Source organism: Macaca thibetana, chromosome 12 (assembly GCF_024542745.1).
Source record: "Macaca thibetana thibetana isolate TM-01 chromosome 12, ASM2454274v1, whole genome shotgun sequence".
NCBI classification, from domain to species: Eukaryota; Metazoa; Chordata; class Mammalia; order Primates; family Cercopithecidae; genus Macaca; species Macaca thibetana.
This window is the reverse complement of record NC_065589.1, coordinates 93,542,458-93,565,342: the sequence shown is the minus strand read 5'-3', so window position 1 is coordinate 93,565,342 and position 22,885 is coordinate 93,542,458. Positions and strand designations below refer to the sequence as shown.

The 22,885-nt window shown below is 41.2% G+C and overlaps 1 protein-coding gene and 1 pseudogene across 1 annotated transcript in view; one reads left to right on the top strand and one right to left on the bottom strand.

Moving 5' to 3' along the window:
* The window catches only part of LYPD6 (LY6/PLAUR domain containing 6), a 149,381-nt gene that overhangs the window by 25,430 nt on the left and 101,066 nt on the right, over positions 1-22,885 (top strand). The window lies entirely within an intron of this gene.
* Positions 15,772-15,898, bottom strand: LOC126933323 (uncharacterized; annotated as a pseudogene).

Sequence of the window (22,885 nt, the reverse complement as noted above, 5' to 3'; positions counted from 1 at the left end):
ATGTCTCCCAGTTAGGCTACTCAGGGGTCAGGGACCCACTTGAGCAGGGAGTCTGTCCCTTCTCAGATCTCAACCTCCGTGTTGGGAGATCCACTGCTCTCTTCAGAGCTGTCAGTCAGAGTCGTTTGCGTCTGCAGAGGTTTCTGCTGCTTTTTGTTGTTGTTGTTTAGCTGTGCCCTGTCCCCAGAGGTGGAGTCTACAGAGACAGGCAGGTTTCCTTGAGCTGCTGTGAGCTCCACCCAGTTCGAGCTTCCCAGTGGCTTTGTTTACCTACTTAAGCCTCAGCAATGGCAGGCGCCCCTCCCCCAGCCTCGCTGCTGCCTTGCGGTTAGATCGCAGACTGCTGTGCTAGCAATGAGGGAGGCTCCGTGGGCGTGGGACCCTCCCGGCCAGGTGTGGGATATACTCTCCTGTTGTGCCCGTTTGCTTAAAGCGCAGTATTGGGGTGGGAGGTACCCGATTTTCCAGGTGTTGTGTGTCTCAGTTCCCCTGGCTAGGAAAAGGGATTCCCTTCCCCATTGCGCTTCCCAGGTGAGGCGATGCCTCGCCCTGCTTCAGCTCTTGCTGGTCGGGCTGCAGCAGCTGAGCAGCACCGATTGTCCGGCACTCCCTAGTGAGATGAACCCAGTACCTCAGTTGAAAATGCAGAAATCACCGGTCTGTGTCGCTCGCGCTGGGAGTTGGAGACTGGAGCTGTTCCTATTTGGCCATCTTGCTCCGCCCCCAATAAATGTTCTCAGTAGAATTTTCTGTCCTATTCTTGGTGACAGGAATATTCTACTTATGTACTTTCCAATATGGTGGATGCTACCCATACTGGCTACTGAGTACGTGAAGTGTGGTTAGTATAGTTGAGGAACTGAATTTTAAGTTGATTTCATTTTAATTAATTTAAATGCAAGTAGCCACATGTAGTTAGTGTCTCCTGTGCACTTGTTTTTATTCTGTAGATAAAATAGTGACTGCACAGCCAAAGCTGACAGCTCATCTTGGGTTTTCTGGAGCACAGAGTGGACAGATGCCCACGCTACACTTGCCGGGGCCTTTCTGCCATCCTGATGGGTGTCCACCAGCAGATCTTTCACACAGGGACACGACACTCCTGATTATTTCCAGGACAGTATACAGGACTTTTTGAAATGCCTCCCTCTTGTCCTTACCAGAAGTGGGGAGAAGGAATAAGGAAAGGCAGAATGATGTTAGATGAGATGAGGTCATTGTTATGGTCTTAAAGACCTTTTTCTCACAGAGATATTTTTTAAAAATAGCCTAGGCTGGTTATGGTGGCTCATGCCTGTAATCTCAGCACTTTGGGAGACCATACGGGTGGATCACTTGAAGCCAGGAGTTCGAGACCAACTTGGCCAACATGATAAAACCCTGCATCTAATAAAAATACAGAAATTAGATGGGTGTGGTGGTGCACACCTGTAATCCCAGCTACTCGGGAGGCTGAGGCATGAGAATCCCTTGAACCTGGGGGGCGGAGGCTGCATTGAGCTGAGATCATGCCACTGCACTTCAGCCTGGGTGACAGAGTAAGACTCCATCTAAAAAAAAAAGAAAAGAAAAGAAAAACAAGCCTATTTGTATATTTTATTACCGATTGAGAATTATCCTGGGCCGTAGATGTTAGAGGAAACATTAGTATATTCTCATCTTACTGGTGTCTTGAAAGTAAGAATTCTGTGAAGAACCCAATTTCATACCTGGAGGAAGATTGTGTGTTCATAAGGAATATTCTCTAGGTTATTATTTTTAAAAATTAAAAGTGGATTATTGAAGGTCTGCCATGTGCCTTCACGTAAATACAAAATGTGTATGTATTGTTCCAGGAAGGGGATTATTAAAGAAAGGCATAGATAGCACAGGGCATAAAAATGATGAAGATTGGGTTACTGTAAGCCAAGGAAGGACTGAGTGTGTGACGAGGACAGGCAATAGGCCCTGCCCTGGGATTTTCCAGAAGGGTGTTGCTGTTACAGAAATGCTGGTGAAAATCACACTCCAGGAGCACGATAGGTGATGCAGGATAAAGGAGGTCTTTTTGCTTCCCGGTGGTCAGTCTTTACACTGAAGAAGTTGGCCACAGTCTTACTGCTGCTGTGGTGAGCTGCCCCTGCCCTGCCCCAGTATCAAAAACTGTCCCAGTTGAATTTGCTGAGAAAGGTGTTTAAAAAGATTTGTTGGTTGATATTTCTGTGGACATTCTGCCACTCTCACTCATAAAACTAAATGGAGCTTATGTGCCCGGGACCATGCTTCACTTGCCATCTAAATGAGGAAGAAAAAAATGTGTACATGGAAGAAGAAAACTAATGATAAAAAATGCTACAAGATAGATCCCCAATGAGTGGTGCAGACAGTAACTGCCATATCCGATAGTTGTCTTCAAATGCATAAAGGGCTGTCAGGTGGAAGAGGTGTTAGACTTACTCTCTGGGGCTCCGGAAGGCAAAACTGGTGGTATTTCTCTTTAACTAAAAAAATGAGTTTTGAAGGCCTATTTGTGTAGAGTACTCTGGGGAGAGAAAGTGATTTAGGAGAGGACAGCATGTGCAGGATATGAAGATACGACAGTGGTTGCAAGTTACAGGGAAGTTCATTCCAGTAAATAGAAGGGAGAGCTTCAGAAAACAGAACAGGCTGCTATGAGGAGGTTATCCCCCTTCCTCGGAGGTGTTCACAAAGACACCTTGCCTGTTGGCTGAGAAAGGGGTTTCATTCTGGTAGAGCAGGGGTCAGTCAAATCTAGCTGGCTACCTCCTTTTGTAAAAGAAGTTTTATTAGAACTCAGTCATTGCCCATTTGTGTAAATATCCTACATGGTTGGTTTTGCAATACAGTGGTAAAGGTGTGTAATTGGGACAGAGATGATTTGTTCCACAAAGCCTAAAATATTTGTTATCTGGCCCTTAATAGAAAAAGTTTACTGGGCCCTACATAGGATTAGATTTAAAGATTTGTAAAATCCTTTTTAATTTTCTGGTTGTAAGGGATTCAGAAAAGAAGACGAAAGCCTTGTGGGAAGTCTGAAGAAGGTTTCTTGCAAGATGGGAACTTTCTGTTGGACCTTAAAAGAAAGCACTTGCTGGTCCTGGCAGAGGAGGCCTGTCTACATGGAACACTTGGGCAGATCTCAAGAGGACTACATCTCTGGTCCTTGAATGCAGTGTACAGACGCATTCCGACATTCGACATTCATGCATTCATTCATGCATTGTGCCTCCAGCATATTGCAGGCCAATGTAGTCATCTACAAACACTTCTTTGCCTGCTTTTGGTAAAGTAAGCACAAATTCTGGCATGAGATGTTGGCATTTTGATACTAACTTTGCCAGAATGAAAATGCTCATGAAGTTCAATGTTTATCATTGAGTTTTGCAGAGTTATTTTATTCTACGTGTAATTGTCTCACCTAGACACAACTTAGAATTTATTTACATATTCTGCTTAATTGTAGGATGTAAGAAATGATGGTTCCAAAATGAAAACCTCACTGTATTTGCAGGAGATGCAACTCGGAGTGTTAAGGATAGGATGATGCACATTACTATTCATGCCTTTTTAATTGATTAGCCTTTAAGGCTTCTGCAAGCCTTTAAAAGTTGTTTTGTCAACATTAGACCAGCTGCTGTGTAATTATGGTAGCTCTTCTTGCAGTTAAATTCCTTTAATAACGTGTTCAATCTGCCGATGCCAAAGTGCTTTGAACCTGTGATATATACTATGGAGAGCTTTTGTTTTACTTACAGATGGTCGGTGCCATTTTCTGGGCAACTCTAGAATTTTCACAGAAATTTTAAAGATGAATTACTTCAAAATGGGAGGCAAATGAATTTGAACATCAGGTTACTCCTCCCCCTATAAAATTTGTTCATATGTGACTTGAATTTTGAACTTGGCTCATAACATCATAAATGTGCTCATTAAAAAAAAAAATTCCACCTTGAAACCTTTTTAAGGCTCTTTTCTCTGACTCTCCAGCTTGTAAATGAAATCAAATCTTTCTGGCACCAGATAGATGATGGTGGAAACAGTGGGCCTGTAACAAGGATCACTGCTTAATGAGGAGTCACAAAAGGGTGGTTCTGCCTTCCATTCAGGGGCTGAAACTTCACTCAGAAACTGAGTGTGAATTTAGCAGTGTGTGAAGTCTGGCATGAGAACCTATCACTAGGGATAGGGTCTGGTGTCAGAAAGATACAAACAGAAGATGTTGTGTTTGTCTCCTACCCAGTTCACCCATCCTTTCCCCCACATTGGATTGTACTGGTGGATAAGGCATGAGAGGTGGGAGCAGTGATGATGGTGGCTGTAGAGGCTGCCCCTGTTAGTTCAGGCCGTTTTGGTGGCTTCTTTCCTATAGCTTTTCTTTTTTTTCCCAAGATGGAGTCTTGCTTTGTCACCCAGGCTGGAGTGTAGTGGCACGATCTTGGCTCACTGCAACTTCTGCCTCCTGGATTCAAGCAATTCTCCTGCCTCAGCCTCCAGAGTAGCTGGGATTACAGGTGCATGCCACCACACCTGGCTAATTTTTGTATTTTTAGGTTTCAACATGTTGGCCAGGCTGGTCTCAAACTCCTGACCTCGAGATCTGCTCACCTCAGCCTCCCAAAGTGCTGGAATTACAGGCATGAACCATTGCGCCCGGCCTCCTATAGCATTTTAAAAGGCAAACCATTCAAAACAGAAGCGCAGAGCATCAACACATGAAGGAATAAGAGATTAGACCAAGCTACAGCAGCTTTCTATGGCCCCATTATTTAATTTGTATTAAGGAATGCACCTATGTTGTTGGAAAACCATGAGACGAGTCCCTCAACCACCTGTGCTCACCTTTTCTTTTCACTGTACAGCATAAGGGGGTGTGGAATGCAGTTGACCTTATACAGTGTGAAAAAGCCGACATGCTTCAAGCTTGAATAGAAGTTCAAGAATATTAATGACCTGCAGAATTTGGAGAAGCAGCTAACCTTGACGATATTGGCTTACATAATGGTAGGGCTAGCCAAAAATTGTGTCTCGTGTACTCTCTCACAATGTGCAGATTTGTTTGCCTTGAAAGCTCGTGAGCCCTGAGAGTTGGGGCATTTAAGAGTTTGAGGAACCATAGACTTACAAGCATAGAGCACTTGTGGTGGTATGAATTCAGTAGCCACTGGACACTCAAATGAAGAAAACTAGAATTTATGTAATTAAAAGTTGTTTAATTAATTATATTTTTTCCTGTGGGATAAAACTGTTCCTGGTAAATGGCTTAATCTTTTCAAAGTTACATTAAATGTTAATCTGGGGTGTTTTTAATATTGCAAGCTCATAGAGTTGTGTACCAAGATGTGCCCAAGAAAACTACCATCAGTCTCAGCATTTTATTTCTAAATAACAAAACTTGCTAGTGTCAGTAGAAGCATACATCTTTTTGGTAACATCACCTTTTGCTAAAATGCATAGTTTACATTGATATGATAGGAATTAAATCAGCCTCAGTTGTCAGTTCTGATCAGCTGCATGAGACATGGTCTTCAATTAATCTTATAACCATTAGCATTTTATATACTTTGTCAAAGTCTTGCATACAGTTTTAGAAAATTAGAAACTTTTAGAACTTCTTTGAGGACTTCAAAATTGTTTTTGTTACCCTTCCAAAATAATCTTATGTTATCTTGAGATTGCATTGAATCAGAGAGGAGATGTTGGCTTTAGCCTCTGGTGCTAAGACCCGATAGTCATAAACCTGCATACATACATATGCACATATATCCACATACATGAGTAATCAGTTCCCAAGGAACCCAGCGGTCAGCAAGACAAGGGACTTGTGTATACTCCCAAATGTCATGGAGGTCTTTACTTCTCTAGTCATCCCCTTAAGTCTCCTCTTATGTTCAGAGGTACCCAGGAATAAAATCTTTTTATTTTTCTTATCAAGTATTTAGAATCTTGTTTGTAAGCAGCAAATACGTGGCTCAAATTAACTTAGGAACATTTATCTCATGTGTCTTTCTCTTTCACTTGGCTTACTCTCTGTGGACTCTGTGAGGATTGGTCTTTGTACTCCGGGTCTGTGTGCTTACCTAGGAATAAATTTTTATGGTGATGAACTGTGCCACCCCTGTCTTATGTTATTAAGTGTAAAATAAATTGAAAGAAGAATTAAATAGTCAAAATGCTGGAAGAACAGGGCAATAGCAGGGACTTGAGAGCATTTAATACTCTTTCCCCACCTTTTAATTTTTTTCTATCATCTTACTGGTTTCATTCTTTCTTAATGCAAAACAAATATGCAAACAAGGTGGGAGTGATATCCTCAGATGCTCCTAAAATGTACAAATGTCATAGTTTATGCCACCATTTAGGACTGACTGATGCTTTTTCCAGTACCAGACTCAACAATCCTAGGGAAGAGAGCTCATTGGCCTATCTTGGGACAGATATCAACATGGACCAATTAGTTGTGGCTGGAGGTAGGACCACATTGTACAAACTTGTCATTGGTGACCCCATTTCTATGTATTAGTAAAAGAAAAATCACTGTGGGCTGGAGAAACTTCAAACACACGAGATGTTTTCCTTCCCTACATGGACACATCACCTCAGTCTTCCCAAGTATGATACTGGCCTCTTCTGGATATCTTCTTTCTTCCCCATTACCTCTAGCCTGAGTGCCATTTCTTTTCATGATTTGGTAAAGAACTTGGGGCAAGACATACTGTAGACAGGAGGAGAATTTCTGTGTTGGTGATTTAGAGCAGATCTCTTCTGATCCTTTCTCCTGAGCCCAATGACCCTCATCTTCCTTTTTGTCATGCAGGAGGAAGTGGCAACTCAGGAGAAGGCAGATGGAAAAGTTAAATGGTAAAGCTCACAATCTGCTTGTCCAAGGAAATGATGCCCTTTTCTTAAAGGCTAAATAGTTTTTCAGGATGAGTGGTTCAGTCAAGTCCAAATATTCTTGACTACTATAGGAGATATTTGATTCTTTAAGTATGTATAACATTGTGTAATAGTTGTAGATAAAGCAATTTTGATTTTTCTTTGTTTACTAATTTGTTTTCATTATCCAAATTCACTCGTATGTACTTTTAGGCTGAGAAGGTTTTACAAACCATTTTAACATGCGAGTCTTCAAAACTTTAATGGGATTCTTTGTGTTTGCTTAAATAGGAGCCATTCTGGTTTTTTTTTTTCCCCCAGGTTAATGATGCTAACACACTTATGTTCTAATTCTGACAGCCATTCAGTAGTAATGCGTTTCCAAAGGAGTTGCAGTAGATTTTTAAGCCTTGTGTTTTCAGTTCCTGCCTAGTTATCTACCCTGATTGGCATTTAACCATTGAATTAGATTTTTCTTCTACTAAAGAGAGCTTTATGAGCTTTAACTTCAAGTGCCTGTGTCACAGTGTGATTTGTTTGCATTGTGATTGACACTGAGTAAGCACTTTTTGCAGGAAAAGGCATTGTCTTTTAGGATTGAGGGAGGATTTGGACACATAGTCTCCTGACAGTTTTTTCCAGGGTTCCATCTAATAGTGGGCACATCAATAACAATCTCACCTGGCACATGTTAACATGGTTACTTTGTTTTTGCCATCAGTAACTATCATATTCCCTGAGAGCCGTTTCTCTGGGCCTGTTGACTGACATGGCCATAAATATATCCCCAAAGGCTAAAACTGTACCTGTTTCAGCACAGATGAAACAAAAACAAATGTCCCACTGTTTTAGGATTACAAATTATAATCTCACTACAGCATGAACTTTAAGGTGGTGATAATTCAATTTCTACTCTTTGATTTTGACATGATGGTACAATAAATACAGTTTAAAAACACTTTATTCAATTAATTTTCGTGACCATTTTGTGTGCCTGGTTCATTCTGTGCTCTCTAAATCATGAAATACATTGTATTTCTTTCTTTTCTTTACTTTTTTTTTTTTTTTTTTTAATAGACAAAGTCTCATCTGTCGCCCAGGCTGGAGTGCAGTGGCACGATCTTGGCTCATTGCAACCTCCGCCTCCCGGGTTCAAGTGATTCTCCTGCCTCAGCCTTCTGAGTAGCTGGGGTTACAAATGTGTGCCACTATGCCTGGCTAATTTTTAGATTTTTAGTAGAGACAGGGTTTTACCATGTTGTCCAGGCTGGTCTCGAACTCCTGACCTCAGGTGATCCGCCTGCTTCGGCTTCCCACAGTGCTGGTATTACCGGTGTGAGCCACTGTGCTCGGCTGAAATACATTATATTTCAAAAATAGTACTACCCTTCGAAGTTCTTACCTTTAACTGTTAATAGTAAATAAACAAAATAATGTTTTCTGGACCTATAAATTGATTTTGAACATATCCTTGCCTTAAAGAGACCAAATAATACACTTGCTGTTTCTTCCTATTATATTATCATATTCATTCACTCAATCAGCAAACATTGATTACTGTACCTCTGGGAACCTAAAACATACTAGGGATATATAGACAAGTAATAAGTCTTTAATAAAGAGTTAGATAAATCATGACATGAAGTACAGTGGGGACACAAAGATAGGGACTGGCTGGTTCCATTCGGGGATTGCTTTAACTAGAAGATAACATTTGAAGTAAGCCACTTATGCTAACTGGGAGTGCCCAGAGAGGGCCAGAAGGAAGGCCAAAAGAACGTGAATCAAGTCTTAGAGCATAAAGCAGCAAGGGCAACTGGGGGATGTTGTTGAAGTTTAGAGTCAAATGTGTAAGGGAGTGAGTATCTAGAAGTGGGACACAAAAAAGGTGGGATAGAGCCTAATCAGAGATGAATATGCAAATATATATATTTTCTAAATATATATATATATATTTGACTAGAATTTGAATTTTATTCTAGATATTAGTAGTATTGCAGTGTTTTTGGTTTACAATATTAAATTTAACAGGAGGATGAATATTCCTGTGATCGTCAACTTGGGGAAGTATCAGAATCTTGTTGGGCGGAGGAAAGGGGCACATTAATAATTTAAAAAACCCACGAGGTGATTATGGTAAGTCCTTGCTTCCTCCCCATTGAGAATTATTGCTATTGGTAGTGGAAACCACTGAGTTTTAAGTGGAGTCCTTAATATCAGTGACCTCATTACAGTACTATCTCAATTTATTATTCTTTAAATTAAAACGATTGAAAAATATACTTACCTCCTCCATCTCTATGCTCCCATGATCCCCTATGTAATTTTTCAGTATCAAATTTAAAAAAAAACTCATTTGTTGTGCTGCTGGCATAAACATATTTTAAAAGGAGTGTTTGGGAATGGAACATAAAACAGAAATGGAAAACAAAATTGACATTATATGTGTCTATCTTTGATTTCCATGACTGCACATCTTTGATTTCCATGCACGTCTTCAGTTTTCATGACTTAGGGCTTTTCTGAGATTCCTTTGGGGGTGTCCAGGCTAATGGGAGAAGCAGCTGGAGGAGAGTATGGCAGGCTGAGTGCCCGGCATGCAGTAGGCATACAGTGATTGCTAGTGTCTTTAGCTTCTCCTTTTAAACTTTAGCTCTTTAGTTGAAAATTAGGAGCCACTGGATTTTCTGTTAGTGGCTAATGTCAAGAGTGGCTGAGAAAAACGTTTGAAACTGAGGAGAAAATAATGACTCAGATATTAGACACATATAAATATTAGAAGGGAATTTAATGATTATCTCATATCCCAACCTGCTGCTTCACAGATGGTGAAACCAAGGCCTTGAGAGGTTGAGTGACTTGACATCACAAGGCTATTAAATGACAGAGAAGGGCCAGAAGCCAGGTCTTTTAACTCCTTCATGTCTCTCAGATATGTAGATGGCATTTCTTCCTGTTTTTTCTTTTTCGTAGAGTTAACTCCATGAAAGGTTCTAATCAGCATATCTAAAACATAGCCCTTCATGAACTTCTTCCTCTTTCTCTGCTTTTTGTATCCCTCTATTACCAGAAAGGGGTCCCAATCCAGACCCCAAGAGAGGGTTCCTGGACCTCGTGCAAGAAAGAATTTGTGGCAAGTTCATATTGTAAAGTGAAAGTAAGCTTATTAAGAAAGTAAAGAAACAAAAGAATGGCTGTTCCATAGGCAGAGCAGCAGCATGGGCTGCTCACTCGAGAATCCTTACAGTTACTTCTTGATTATATGCTAAACAAGAGGTGGATTATTCATGAGTTTTCTGGGAAAGAGGTATGCAGTTCCTGGAAATGAGAGTTCCTCCCTGTTTTAGACTATATAGGGTAACTTCCTGATGTTGCTGTGGCATTTGTAAACTGTCATGGTGCTGTTGGAAGTGTCTTTTAGCATGCTAATACATTATAATTAGTGTATAATGAGCAGTGAGGATGACCAGAGGTCACTTTTGTCACCATCTTGGCTGTGGTGGGTTTTGTCCAGCTTCTTTACCACAACTTGTTTATCAGTAGGGTCTTTTTGACCTGTATTTTGTACCAGCCTCCTGTCTCATCCTGTGACTAAGAATGCCTTAATTTTAACCTCCTGGGAATGCAGCTCAGTAGGTCTCAGCCTTATTTTATCCAGACCCTATTCAAGATGGAGTTACTGTGGTTCAAATGCCTCTGACACCTCAGTGGCATCAGGCATCTACCATGCACTTGAGCTAGTCATTTCAGCATCAGTTTTGTCTCCATCTTATACAGCATTCAGCTAGTCATCGAGTCCTGTTGGTATCACTTTGGAAATGTCTCTCACATCTATATTTGCTTTTATTTCCTACATTACTTCCTTAATTTAGTCTTTCCTTGTTTTGTTTTTTTTTTCCCCCTCTGGACTATTAAATTAGCTTTTTAATTGGGTTCTGCCTTCTGCAATCCACTGTCTCCACTGCCTCTGGAGTTTTCTTTTTGAAACATAAATCTGAATGATGGGTTTACCAGGCTTCAGTGGCCTTTCATTCTATTGAAAAGTCCCTTTCTCTAGCTGTAGCCTTTCACAATATAGCTTTGATGTCCCTCTTCAACATTTTCTTCTGACCATTTTCTACTCCTTTTATCTGCCAAGACTCTGATCACACCAGCCCATTCAATGTTCCTAACTTTCCAACGTACTTTCCTGGGACGCCCTTCATCACCTCAATTTGAGCACACATCAGTGCTCAATTCTCTGCATGTGTAGGAGAAGAAAAGTTGTTTTCCTTTGTTCTTCGTAATTCTTAATTGGAGTGGACCCCTGTAACAAAAGACAGATTAAGATGGGAAAAACAAACACAAGTTTATTAACACATATAGTTCATATATACATGGGAGATAAATGAGTAAATCTCAAAAAGGTAGATTTGAATTCAGTCTTAAATTCCATCTTTAGCTAAAACAAAGAAAGCTGTTGAGGGATACGGTTTTGGGAGGTAACCAGGAAAAGCATGAGACACAAGGGTAAGATTCCTTATATAGATTTAAATTGGTGCCTTCTCCATTAATACGAGTCTGTAGTGATTTAGAGTCATCTTTCCTGATGCAGAGAAGGTGACACAGTTACAAATAGAGATTTCCTTTACAGATGTAAACTTTCCTACAAAAGGGTAACTTCTGCCCTGCTTTTAGAGCTTCTCCTGTGTTTTCAGTGTTCAAAATAATCAGCTTGAAATAATCTTTATGCCAAAGAGGCATACTTTGAGATGGCGTATTCTGGTCTCTTAAACACATCACTTTCTTTATGAGGCCTCCTTTCCTTTCTTGGTCGAGATAAACAGATGGATCCTCTGTTACCCACAGAGCACTATGTTTCTTCTCTAACCATACTGAGTGCTGTAGTCTGATGTGCATGAGAATTAATTTTCTTTTTGAATATGTCTGTTTTACTCAATAGTTTGTGAAGTCCTTGAGCTCAGCAGTTGTATCAAATTCATTTTTATATCCTTGGTACCTGTGGTAGACTGAATAATGGTCCCCTATAGATTTTCATGTTCTAATCCCTGGAGCCTGTCAGTATGTTACCTTACCTGGTAAAAGGGATTTCTTAGATATGATTAAGTTAAAGATCCTGAGATGGGGCTATTATCTTATCATGGTGGAGAAAGGCGGCAGGGTTGCAGCAGAGAAGATGATGTGATGAGAGAAGCAGGGGAAGAGAGGGGATAGTCAGAAGAAGCAGAGGTTGCAATGATGTGCTTTGAAGATAAAGGAAGGCACCATGAGCCAAGGAGTGCATGTAGCCTCTGGAAGTTAGAAAAGGCAAGGAAACTCATTCTCCCTTAAAGCCGCCATAAGGAATGAAGCTGTGCAGATGCTTGGTTTTAGCCCAGTAAGACCCATATTGGATCTAACCTTTAGAACTTTGAGATAACATGTTTGTGTAAGTTTCGAGCTGTTAATTTTGTGGTAGTTTGTTACAGCAGCAATAGGAAACTAATGCAGTGGAGGAGAGGAAAAATATTTTTTTCTCTACCCATTGTAGGTTTATGGATGAGGCCTCTATAACAAAAAACAGATTAACAAGAAAAAAAACATACAAATTTATTTAATAAATTTTTATGTGATGTGGGAGCCTTCATAAGGAAATTGAGACCCACAGAAATGGGTAAACCTGAGTAGTTGTAGGCTAGGTTTGATAATGAGTGGATAGTAGTGGAGAAGTGTGATAGGATAAAAAGGGCATAATGTAATGGGAATAAATTGAGGAGAACTTAGAAAGATCTGTTTGTTCAGATTCTGCTCCGTAACTGTCTTAATCCATTTTGTGCTGCTACAACAGAATAGCTGAGACTGGGCAACTTACAAACAATATAAGTTTACTTGTTTCATGGTTCCAGAGGCTGAGAAGTTAAATATCAAGGATCTGGCATCTGCGGGGGGCCTTTTTGCTGCATCATCCCATGGCGGAAGGTAGAATGGAAGGAGAGTGCTTGTGAGAGAGTGAGAAGTGAAGGGGGCTAGAACTCATTATTTTCTTAGGAATGTACTCTTATGATAAATAACCCACTCTGAAACTAATGGCATTAATGCATTCCGAGTCACCTCTTAAAGATCCCACCTCTCAACACTGTTGCATGGGAGATTTAAGTTTTCAACACATGCAGTTTGGGGGACACGTTCAGCTCAAAACAGTGACCCTTTATCTTCAGAGACAAGGAAGTTCCTTTTCTCCTGGTATAGGGAAGCACCTCTTAGATGAGGGTCAATGATCTCCTTCAAGGGAAGGTCAGTAAGTTCTTCCTAGGTTTCTTGACCAGCTTTCGGGGAGAAGTATGGGGGCAGGTCAGAGAGACCTTCCTGCTACTGAAGGAATTTTTCTGACATTCCTTTAGCCTTAAAGTTTCAGTCCGCCACAGTGCCATGTTTTGGGTTAGTATGGTCTGAGCCCCATCAGCAGCACTTACACACATGTAACATACAGTTGGGACTCAGTGTATTTGCATCTGACCTTGACTAATCAGAGAATTGTTCTCGATGCCCATGATGATCAAAGCTAACATTTGTTGAACCTTTTGCTGTGTGCCAGTCACTGTGGTCAACATTTATACATGATCCTCATAATCACACTATGGCACCGTTATTATCCCTGTTTGGCAGATGAGGAAACTGATGCACAAAGTGTTTTGATAATTTTCCCCCAATCACACTACCCAACAGGTGATGGCACTGGGACTTGGAAGTGAGCAGTCTGGCTCCCAGGTCTGTGGCCACAGCACTCTGTCCTGCTTAGTCATGTTCTCATGTCACATATATAGAGTTCATGTGTGCTGTCCTAGTGTGGTATGTTGTGAAGAAAATTGGAAGAGCTAGATTTGAATATTGATGCCTACAGTAATCAGTTGACTCTGTAAATGTGGGCAAGTCAGCTAACCTAGATCTGTGTGCCTGTCTTTGTTAAATCATTCTTTTTGTGCTTACCTTATGGGGTTAATATGAAGACTGAATGATAAATCACATGAGAAAGTACTTTGAGGAACAGCAGGCACTACACATATGCTATTTATCAGTATATATTTGCTTGATGTATATCTTCTGCAGATTTCCTCATACGAGGATTACCTGGCTGGTCTGACTTATTTGGTGACTAGGGGCTTAATAATATTTGCTAAATGCATTTGATAAAAATGCTCTTTTGTTCTCATTCTTATATTTTGGGTTGTTGACACTAAAAATCTGAAAGCTCAGAATTTAGTCTCCTTCATAGAACTTTATTTTGTTTCCTACTTTTAAAAAAATGAGGCTTTCTTATCTCACTCCTGAGCTAATATTTTTATCTTGTAGCCCATAGGAAGGTGGGACTTACAGAAGATTTGCAATGATTTCAGCAGCTTTTCAGAAGGGCTTTGAGTGAACAGTTAATCTCTTGAGAATGCAAAGTCATTTGTGGCGGAGAGTCTTAGGCCAGTGTTGAGTTGCAAATCCTGGGGAATCCTGACTCAAGAAGATAGGGAATTTAAAAAGAAAGCCAGTGAAATACATTTGATTCTTATTCTCCCTGTCCTGCCTTAGCCTGCAATGTTACTTATTCCTTTAAGATGCTTTAATTGCTAATTGTCTGCTGTTTGATTTCGAGGTTAGTTGAGATCACCAGGATGATGGAAGGCCTGACCTGACCAGACCTGAATTCATTGGTACATTCTCAACTTTTTGAAAAATTAATGAGTTTTGGCTGAGACACACCTGACTTTTGCAGCATCTTGTTTTTATTTATTGTTTCTTTTGTTTACTTGTCAGATATTCCCGCCCACAACATGGATTTACAGAGTAGATTTTTTTTTTTTTCTTGCATGTTCAAAGAAAGTCAAGCTATCCTGATTGGTGCAACATACAGACATAAAATGCTACTTTGAGGGGCATGCTTATGGATGCATTTTTGTTCCTCTCTCATTGTTTCCCTGATATGAATTCTTAGACATAGAATTACTCCAGGAAGGGTACCAACTTAAAACATTACAATCAAACCAAACCAAAAAAAGATGCATATTAATAGATCGTATTCCCTAAAGGCTGTACTAATGAACACTCCCACCAGTAGCGTATGAGAATGCAGATCTCACGGCAACTTTGTCAGTGTTCACTTACTCCGTAGCGTCTCTGGAGTACTCACAGTCTTCCAGGTTCGGACATTTTTCAGAAGTTTTCCAAGTCACCCTAGGTGATTTGAAGCTGAAACCACTGGTTTAGTTAATAGGAGAAAAGTATTTTCTCACTATCTCTTAGTGGTCTGAATCTCTCTCACTATCCCCTTAAAATAGATCAGTTGCTTTAGGTCATTGGTGTGTTTTGCTATACAGACATACTATTCCTAATGAGCAGCCCCTTCATCAGTCTAAAACTCTCTTGAACCACTAATTCACAGTAATGTCACCTCTAGGCTTATTAACATAATCTTTTGCCCATGCAAAGCTCTCCAGTGTTCAAATAATTCTGCTGGATGATGTTACCTTTCAACTGAACCGCATCATCTTGTTGGCAAAGCACTTCACGAATACTATCATTTCACTATTGCAGGGACCTTGGAATTAAGACATCTTCATTCTATTTTTACAGAAAAACAAAAAGGAACTCAAATAAGTAGCTTTTCTCTAAGGTTGTGCAACTTATAATCACATGTTAGGACTCAATGTAGGTCTTCTGACTTCAAGTTCAGAGTTTCCAATGCTGTGTCAGAACCTGTCTTTGGCCTTCTCTAGTTCTGCTGCTTTTTAAATATGCAAATGGATCTGGTTATTGGATTGTTATTAAGGTTTTTTTTTTGGTGTCTGCATTTCTTACGCTCATTTTCTTCTCTGTATGCTCATTTAGAATTCTACATATTTACAGCTGTGTTTCTCAACTTTTTTTTATTATTGCTCCTCCTTCCCTAGGAGAAAAATTTAATTTAAATTACATTCTTCCTAATGATAGAAATTAAATATTAAACTGATAAGAACAGATACTGTACTTGATCTTAGCCAAAAGGCTGAGAAGTGAAGAGAAATTAAATATTAAGGAATAAGATTTTGACAGGTACAGTTGAGCCTTGGAGGACCACAGACTATGATGTCTTATACTTTGTTCCTCAACAACCAATTTTAATCTTCTTGGGAGTTCAGAAATGCTGTTAATGGACACACCAATTTAGATGACTAACCCAGGCTATCAGGGCAGAGAGGAGAGCTGTTGAGCATACTGATGGATGGTATAACCATATGTGTGTAACTAGTGGAACATATGACACTGACATTACTCTCAGCTCACATCAACTAATGACTTACAGGGAAGCTGTGCTTCAGTGTGGATGGCTAATTATTCAAACATGCATTCTGTATGATTAAACCACATGGAATTTCACATTTGCTTTTGTTTTCCATATATTTTATGGGTCATATAGGTTATATCTCCACCTTTCACCCACTGCCTGCCTTTTTTATTAAATATGAGCTTTGTATGAGGCTTTTGGCTACTTGTGGTCACAGCTCTGGGCTGAACTTTTAGATTCATTAGTCTCTGATTTGTAGCAGTTACCTACATTTTTACTTATACTTTTAGATAAATAAATGCTGGCCTGTTCACAGGCAGGAAAGCACTGCATTGGTAGATAAGGGCCATTCCATGCTGGGCTTGACTGGTTGCCACCAACTCTGACATCTCTGACCTCTTGGCAGGGAAAGAATGTAAATGAGTGAGAATAAAGAGCCCCAGGTAGCTTCTGTTTGTTTTTGCAAGAGAGCTAGATCTAGGTGATTTGGGAGAATGCCAGATACTATAAACACAGAGCCAGAGAAAAAGAAAAAGGATGGCAAAAAGAGCCCAGGGACTGGGGGAGGTACACTTGCAGGGAGTGGAGGTTGGCCCTGAAGAAGGTTTTCATTCATTTCTATGTGTAGAATTTTTAAGATTAACTTGCTAATTTTTTTTTTATTGAAGTCAAGCAAGATTTTAAGTCATTTATCAGGGCTCATAGAGTACCTATTTATAGAAGTCAGAATAAAAGTAAATGAACCATGAATGCTAACACGCATCTTGCAAATTTAATAAGATTTAAAAGTTAAATAAACCAATGAGCCCACAGATTTTCTCCAGGGCCCCTTTACAAGTTTTAACTTTGTTTCCTTTCCACGAACTTCATTTTACACACTGTCTTGTGTGATTCTTTTAGCCTTAGCTTGTAGAATACTAAAATGATTACAAGCCTGCTTTTAGAGGATATTTCATTTTTAGTGAAACATTTACATGATAATGGTTTCCTATGTAACCTGCTGAAAAACAAAGTTTTTTTTTTTCTTTTTTTCAAGTGCTAGACTGTCAAGGATAAAGGAGGTTGTATGAATTATTTGTTGTTGCATAACAAACTACCAGAAGTAAAACAACAAATATTTATTATATCAAATGTTGTATGGCTTAGGCGGGTCCTGTGCTTCAGGGTCTCTTACAAGGCTGCAGTCAGTTGTTAGCCAGGACAGGGATCTTATCTGAAGGCTCAACCGGGAAAGATCCACTTCCGTGCTCCCATGGTTGTTGCATAATCCAGTTTGTTGAGGGCTTTTGGGCTGAGGGCCTCAGTTCCTAACTGCTTTGGGGGCCACCTTCAGTTCCTGGTTATGTGGGCCTTCTCGACATTGGAACTTGCCTCCTCAAAGCCAGCAAGAGATACAGTCTGCTGGAAAGACATCCACCATCTTTGCCATGTTATGTTGGTTAGAGAGTCGTTAGACCAGCCCACACTAAAGGGCAGGAGATCACACAAGCGCATTAACACCAGATCGAGGGGCACCTTAGGATCCTAGGCCAAGGAGATACGTGACTCCATCCCAACAAGCCTTCAGGATCTTAGATTCTTTGAGGGAAGAGACCTTTTTTTCAGAGTTAAAATATTTACAAAACCTTTGTGAGGTGGTAGCTAGCACTCTGTGCTGAACTGGATTGTGGAGCCCTGGGCTAGGACTGTGTGCGGCATTAAAGACCAGCCACTCTGTAAATGCACGTAGAAAACAACCTCCTTGAGCAATATCAAGCAAGAGAAAGAAGAGGCCTCAGAGCGCCAGCAAAACAATGGCAGAAAACATATCCTTATCTTTTCCTTCTCATTTTCAAAGCTGTGTTAGAGGGAAAGGAATATATTCTGGTTCTGGAGATTTTCAGTTTTCTTTTTATCTCATTAATTCCTGGCTGGGTGCTCCAGGACAAGATATCCAAAAAGCCTTTTTTGAATCGCAGGTACTGTGAATATAAATAGAAGAAAGACACCATCTCTTCCTTTAAGGAACTTACAGTCTTAAGGAAGAGGCACAGATGGAAGTGGACAATTACCAAATATCATCAAAAAGCCTGAGAAAAAGTTATGCGAAAGCTACTGTGTGAGCACAGAGGCTGTACACCTAATCCTAAGTTGCAGGTGGGTAAGTATTAGACATCACTCAAGAAAGGCTTCATGGAAGAGGTGACACAGAGTTGAATTAGTTGGACTTAACCTTTGAAGAAATGAAGGCAGGCTTTGCTGGGAGGCATTGGAGTATTAGATATAAAGGCTTAGAAACAGTAGAGCATTTGGGACCTCACAAAACTGCAAGTTGTTCAGTGTGGATGGAGTTTAGGGGCCTTCTTGGGAAGTGGTAAAAATTGAGGCTGGAGCTGGGTGTGGTGATGCCTGAAATCCCAGCTATTCAGGAGGCTGAGGCAGGAGGATCACGTGAGCCCAGGAGTCAGAGGCTTCAGTGATCTATGATTGCACCACTACACTCCAGCCTGGGTGACAGAGTGAGACCCTATCTCTACAAATAAAAAATAAAAAGATGAGACTGGTAAGGTAGGCAGGAATAAAATGATCATCAGAGTTCTTGGATGTTGTTCCAATGATTTTGGACTTTACCTTAGAAGAATCAGGGGATAATTCAATCAGATTATGCTTTAGAAGTAGAGAAGTATTGGAGGGATGTTAGGAGACAAGAAGACCAAATAGTATGTAGGCGAAGGGAGAGGGGTCTAAAATACAATGAAGTCAGAGGGAGAGGAGACAGTGAATTTGAGATCCTAAGGATGCAGAATCCTCAAGACAGCGTGATGGCACTGGTTATGAAGGGAGAAACAGGAAGAAGGGAAGCTTGACTTAGATTTCTGACTTCAGTGACTGGGTAGACAGTGGGGTGACTCGACCGTCTACAAAATATTGGAAAGTGATACGTTTGAGTTCAGTTTTGGAATTATGCATTATAGGAGTTTGTAGGAATCTGAGCAGAGATGAGCAGTGTTTCAGGGTGTCCATATCTGGAGCTCAGGTGAATATGGAGGAGACCACCAGGGGAGCGTATGCAGACCCAGAGGAGAAAAAGAGTGAAGGGTGAGTGCCTGTGACATCTGCAGTTAGGGGGAAGAGGACACTGTAGGAGAGGAGGAGAAATGAGTGGTATGATAATCGAAGTTCCCAGGGTTACAGGCCACAGGAGCCAACACAAGCTAGCTCAAGCAAAAACACACCTTTTAGAATTTAGGATATCAGGCACTAAAGGTTCTGGAACTAGGACCCAAAAAGTCTCCAGGAGCACAGCAGGCACTCTGTCACACTAAGGTCCTCATATTGCAACAAAGCTCTTTCCTTTTTCTGTCTAAACACCATCTTCCTCCACTGCTTTGTGTGAGTGACAAACCCATAGCTCCTGAGTTGAAGCCCCCCCTTCCCCGAATAATGAGGTCACACATCCAATTGACTGCCTTTTAACCTCAACTCCAGTTTTCTGAGAGAATTAGTCTAGTATTTCATCTTGGAAAGGTGCCCATGGTGTCATGCAGTACAAATGTAGCTAATGAGGGCCCACCCTGGCTGTAGTCAGCCCTTAGAGAAAGAAGGATGTAGTTAGAATCGTATCTACCATGGGCAGCCAAAATGGTAGGAAGACAGTGGCAGGAAGAGGGGTCAAGAAAGCCAGACAAAGGGAGAGATTCAAAGAGGAGGGAGAAAGTGGTCCACTGTGCTAGATGCCGCTGACCCAACAGAAGGATTGAATTCAGGAAGAAGAGGACTGTGAGTCCACGACTGAGTAGCTAAGTTTGTGAAAATAAGTGGGCAATTGTTGGTTTTCATGTTGGTAAGGCATAAGTATGCTTCTCTGTGGGGGAAGAGGAGGAACAGGCATTAACTTGGGAGGGTAGACAATACAGATGAAGGAGGCCATAACGGATGGATGAGATTCCCGAGGAAGCAAGAGGGAACACAGGTGGAGGGATTAGCAGCAGACAGGAACAGGCCACGGTTCTCACCAGGGCAGGCAGGAAAGTGGGGTGCAGATGTAGATAATTTGGAGTGTGGGCTGCTAAGAAAGTAAGTCCAGATTCTGGTGACAGGAATTATTTACTCTTGACAAAACTCTAAGTTCTTCTCTTGCTCCTTAAATGTATTGAATCAATGCTGCAATTTAAAGATCTTTGACAACTAAAGAATCTGGTATTCCTATGCCGGGGGATTGACACAGAGAGCTTAGGCCAGGCCAGGACTCTTTATAGGAGCCCCAGTTGGGCCCAGTGTCCCTGTCTGAAGTAAATGCTCCTGTGTACCTGCTGTGGTCTGTGTTCCCCCAGAATCCATATGTTGAAACTTAATTTCCAGTGTGATAGTATTAAGAGGTGGAGCCTTTAGGAGGTGATTTAGTCATGAGGGTGGAACCCTCATGAGTGGGATTAATGACCTTATATAAGAGGCGTGAGGGTGCTGTTCATCCCTGTTCCCCTCCCATCTCTTTTACCTTGTGAGGGTGCAGCAACAAGGCACTATCTTGGAAGCAGAGAACAGCCCTCACCAGACACGGAATCTGCTGGTGCTCTGGTCTTGGAATTTCCACTGTCAAGAGCTGTGAGTAGTACACTTCTGTTGCTTATAAATATATCACCCGGTCTGTGGTATATTGTTACAGCAGAACAAACAGACTTGGACAATTCCTAAGTAAGTTCAGGAATATCCGAAGAGAAGCAAACATAAAAATATGAATGTATCACTCCAGCCTGGGCAACAGTGAGACCCTGTCCCTACAAAAAATTTAAAAAGTTAGCTGGGCATGGTGGTGTGCACCTGTAGTCCCAGCTACTCAGGAGGCTGAAGCAGGAGAGTTGCTTGAGCCTAGGAATTCGAAGTTACATAAGTGAGCTATGATTGCTCCAGTGTTCTCCGGCCTAGACAACAGAGTAAGACCCTGTCTGTTAAAAAATAATGAATGTAGCTAATGACAACTGTACACAAATTAGAAAACTTCGAGTTTGTCTTTCTCCTGTCTTCTCACCATGACTTTCCTCTCCTCACTGAGGCTGACTTCTTTTTATAAGTGACAGGATCCCACTCTGTTGCCCAGGCTGGAGAGCAGGGGGGAGGCCATGGCTCACTGCAGCCTTGACCTCTCAGTCTCAGGTAATTGAGGCCGACTCTTGGTTGCATGAACAGTATAGGGCTGGGATCCTCTGCAAGATGGCCTTGCTCCCAACTCTGTCAACTGTCACTGACTGGCAAAGCACGTATCTAAGGATGTCTGGCCCTAACTGGACTCATCTTCCCACCCACCACTCCATTTACCGGAAGACCTGGAAGGTTTTCTTCCATGCATCTTTAGCCAGGCTAAGTGAGAATTACTTGCATAGGATTCAAGAGAAACTTAGGTTTAGTAAAAAAGAGAAAGTGGAGTTATATAACATGAAATATTCTAAAGCAATATTTTTTCCTCTAAGAAATCTTCTGGTTTAGTTTATCAAAAAGAGGATGGGATGATGGTGATTTTACTCAAGTTAATTTATATTTCAAATGGAAGAAGCAAGCATGGTTTTTTATTTTATTTTTACTTTTATTTTTTGTATTTAGAAAGCAGAAACCATGATTTGTGGGAATTCTTTCATGGTGATAGTCACCAGCATTTTTTGAGTGCCGCACATGCGCCTGAAATCGTGTCGTCAGAACCCGTGCCTGGCACTTAGCAGGCGTCAGGAGGCACGGGTCTGCTGATGCGCTTAACTAGTGTTTGTGTTACCAGAAGATGCAGGGGGCAGACTTTCTAGTACCAGGGATGAGCTGTGAGAGTAGCTTTGTCAAATCTGCCAGACTCTGCTGGAGTGGCCATAGTACTCCTATGTAATCCTGATTTTAGGCCTAGAGATTCTCTGCTTGATCTGAGGGAGGGGTATGGGACCATCAAGGGAGCAAAAACAAGTCCTTAAGCCCTTCTGTCTGCCCATCCACAGAGGCTTCAGAAATTCCAAACCCAGGGGAGATGGCTCTTTGGGCTTCAGGTGGCAGAAGAACTCGTAGGAGAGCTGAGGCGTTCCAGGGATTTGCTTCCCTGGGGTATTTATTTGAATAGGCCCTTATTCTGGACAGAAGGACTACAGGACTGTGCCTTGAAATAGAGGTTTGTTAGCCTTCTTCCTGGGTGAATAGAATGTTCAGTGGGTGCAGGTGAGGCTTTATCAGACTTCAAGCTGCCCCACCACAGCCCATCCTCATTGATTCCTAATACTTGCAATACAGCTCTATCAGTGAGACCTTATGCCTGGTAAAGTCCCCTTCCTCTCCTAAGACTATAGCCATATACTTTGCTCATGCTATTGTATTTTTGTCACTTTGAAGTCTCTGTTTGAATTTAAAGAGTGGTCTCTTTGACTAACTTTCCCTAGCAGAATATCCAGATTGGTTCAAAATCCGTGAGTAGAGGCAGTAGGTCCTCTTAAATACTGTTATCTTAAACACTGAGGGACAATTCACAAGGACACCTTCATCTGGAGTGTTGGGTGCATTTAATTCTCACTTTTTCATTAGCAAACTATTTTGAGAATTGAGACATTTGACATTAGATGACTCCAGGATATCTCTGTCTTGAAGCTGGTCTAATACACTTGCAGAGCATTCGAAAAATTTGGTTCAGTTTAAAAAATTATTGATCTGGCCGGGCACCGTGGCTCACGCCTGTAATCCCAGCACTTTGGAGGCCGAGGTGGGTGGATCACAAGG